Raw genomic sequence first — 3,775 nt, 5'->3', positions numbered from 1 at the left:
TGCGGTGTCTCTTATTCACCCAGGCCCAAAAGATTACCGGTATAATTTTCTTTGAACTTTATTAAAAGAACGCTTTTTGCGGGGGCAAATATAAAGGCTAAAACATATTACATGTAGATGTATAAAGGTTTAACAATAACATATTTACAATTACTATACAGGATATAACGGCAGAGTCTATACAGGTGCCACGCGCGAGGCTCACGGTGCATGTTTTTTTTTTTGGGGGGGGAGAGTGAATAAAATGAATTGAGGGGAAGACTTAATTGGGAAAAAATGCATGCCGTTATATAAATTTTCGCTTGCGTTTCGCTCACATGTTTGATGCGACTATCTTGCTCAATATAGGGTGATATGGAGCTTGAAATATCAAGTTTTGAAGTAAATATCAAAATCTATCAGCTGCAGGCCTACGTAGCACTAGTTGTGCGTTCGCCTTTGATTGCTGAGTAATGCATATACCTCTAGTTCCATTTTCATGACAGTTCATCAAAAATTTCGACTCGCAATTTGCGCTCGCATTCATGGTTAAAAATATATTAAACAATGCATCCTATCAAAAAGTGCTTGAAATGTCAAATTTCAGGCCTTAAAGGGATGGTCCGGGCTGAAAATATTTATATCTTAAAACATAGAGTAGAATTCACTGAGCAAAACGCCGAAAATTTCATCAAAAATCGGAAAACAATTAAATAAAGTTATTGAAGTTTAAATTTTATCAATATTTTGTGAAAACAGTCGTCATGAATATTCATTAGGTGGGCTGATGATGTCACATTCTCCACTTTCCGTTTTCTTATGTTATTGCATAAAATCATATTTTTTTTTCATTATTTCATACTTGTGTGAATAATATGTCTCCCTTATAATGAAATAATTTGCAGCCATAAATATCTAATGCACCAGATCAGTTGTCAATCCAATTTTTCTAGTTCTTAGAGGAAAAAAATTGAATAAACCTAATTTCATACAATAAAATACAAAGAACAAGTGGAGATGTGACATCATCAGCCCACCTAATGAATATTCATGACGACTGTTTTTCAAAATATTACCAAACTTCATTGGCGGCGGAAGCCAAAAAAATTAGAGGGGGTCTATACCTGAAATTTTGTGACGGACACATGTAAAAAAAAAATGACAAGCAAAAAAAAAAAAGGTCATCAACCTACATTTTAGGTATGGGACAAGAGACATTTAAAAGGGGGTCCACCAGAATTTAGGGGGGACGCAGGAAACAAAATTGACAAGCAAAAAAAAAAAAAAGTTATCAACTAAAAATTTAGGGGGGACCGATTTTGATGAATTTTTCGGCATTTTGCTTAATGAATTTTACTCTATTTATTAATACTTTCAGCCCAGACCAACCCTTTAATATCAACAAATTTTGCGCTTGCCGCTATTTTTAGATTAATATATAAGATAATAAAATTTTTATGAATTACTAATGATTAAATTGTTCCTTTTTTCAGAAAGGAATATCGACAACTTTTGTCTCGCGCTTTGGACAAAATTTCCTTAGAATGTCCCGGTCTTAGGTCAAAATAATGATAATAAAGTATCAGCTCGTGTTTCGCGCTCGCATCATTTATTATGTTATCTATATTCTCAATTTTCTTACACAGTGCTTGAAAAAGTGCTGAAATTGAACCTTCTTGGATCGAAATATCAAACATTTTTAGTTCGCGCTTGCATTATAAATGTTCAAAATAAAAAAAATGTATTTAGAATGCCCAGATTCTATGTCTAAATCTAAAACATGCGCACGCATCGAGATACGCAGCTTGTTCTTCTGCATGCGTATTTTCTGCTAACCTTTCACGCTCGCATTATTACTGTATGTAGGAAGACATCCAATTACCCATCCTTTTCATGATTTACAAAACATGAATAAAGTGTCCCGTTTTAAAGATTTAATCTCATTTTTTCCGTTCGCACTTCGCGCTCGCATTTTTAGTTTATACCTATCCTGTTCATGATTACGAAGGGTGCTAGCTTAGAATGTTTTTAGATTTTTTTTTGATGGAATGTCAAAAATATTCAGCTCGCGCTTCGCGTTCTCATTATTTGATTGATGCAATATGTCTTCATGGCTAGCTGCAAACAAACCTTATAACAGCTCCTTTTCAGTCGCTCAGGCCAGAACGTATATAAAAACTTTCTGCTCGCAGTAATTAGAGTTTCATATTTAATCTTGTTCAGGTTCACAAACGTTGCCCAGAATGTTCATTTTTTAGGAAAAAATATGAAATTTCCAAAAATGTTAGCTCGCGCTACGTGCTCGCACTATAATAGGGCTTAAGAGGTTATATTTATGTTGTCTTATAAGAATCATATTCATAGCTGAGAAGTGACTGTTAGGAATTATCCTTTTAAACAAACAAACAAAAATCAACTTTGAGCGGCCAATCGGGGAAAATGTGGGTGAATTTTTTTTATGCCCCCCCCCCATTGGCGAATGCTGGATCCGCCCCTGATTACAATAATAAAATGTGTCATGACCAAGAAAAAAAAAGGTGTTGCGATGCATGTTTACACACTGCATAACTCCGGTGTTGATTTAACACCAGTCAGGAATCAATAGGTCCTTTATACAGTTCCACACCAGCTATTGAAACAACAACAGTTTGATGCTGTTTGATACTAAATGGTGTTTGTATTAACACCTATCATGAGAATCCCGTTTCATAAAGACTTGTAATAATAAAAAAATATTTTTTTTATAACAAGTTCACTATCAGCCATCAGATTGAAGGGTTACTGTTATTGCAAATTTGCTATCATAATAAGTTTTATGAAACGGGCACCTGGTGTAAGATCAAAACCAAACTGGTGTTCTTTAACAATGCTCTGGTGTGGACATAGCAGATGCCGGGCTGGTGGTAGTTTTTGCATAGTGCATTTATAATGAAATGAATAGATTTGATGTACAATGTTGGTGATTTTTCTTTCAAGAAGAAAATGCAAACTTCCACCGTGATTCAGTACATGCTCAGTCTTATTCCACGATTATATAGGGGGGGGGGCGGAATTTTTTTCAGCCACGCCCCGATCGGCTGCTTGATGTTGATTTTTTTTGTTTCTTTTAAGGGGGCAGTCCTAATAGTCACTTAAGCTTTATATTCTTATGAATCAACATAAAATACAATAATCTCATAAGCGTTATTTAAATAGTGCGAGGGCGAACCCGAGCTATTTTTTTTTCTTGTATTTCGTACTAAAATTTCAAACATTCTGGGCCCTGTTTGTGGTCCTCTTTTAAAAAATCATTGTAAATCAAACAAAATTATAAAAGTTCGATTTCCGATATTTCCGTACATTGATGAACAAACTGCGATGATCCTTTATCAAACAATGATACACCCGCATTTCGATTACTGCAACATCATAATATGGATGCATCCAAACTCCCAACTGTTAAAAAGACTAAATAATCCAGAACAGAGCCTTGCGTACTGTGTTACAAGTAGATTTCCAATATAATAGAGTTGAACTATTCAAGAGGATTAAGGTTGACTGTCTAAATGTTAAAATAAAAAAGGACTTATTATAACTCTAATTTTCAAACTTTTAAATAATCTAGCACCAGTTCTTATTTGTTCCAGACTATGTACCAAAACGAACTCATATTCACTAAGAAATATTGAAAGAACCCTAGCTTTAGATAAACCCAACACAAATATTTTGAAATTGAGTATACTGTATAATGCATCGCATATTTTCAATGAACTTCCTCAACTGGTCCGGAATGAAGTAACTCTTTCTTGTTTAACCC

This window comes from Lytechinus variegatus, chromosome 1, assembly GCF_018143015.1.
Source record: "Lytechinus variegatus isolate NC3 chromosome 1, Lvar_3.0, whole genome shotgun sequence".
Taxonomy (NCBI): Eukaryota; Metazoa; Echinodermata; class Echinoidea; order Temnopleuroida; family Toxopneustidae; genus Lytechinus; species Lytechinus variegatus.
The sequence above is the reverse complement of the archived record's forward strand: the minus strand, read 5'-3'. Positions refer to the sequence as shown.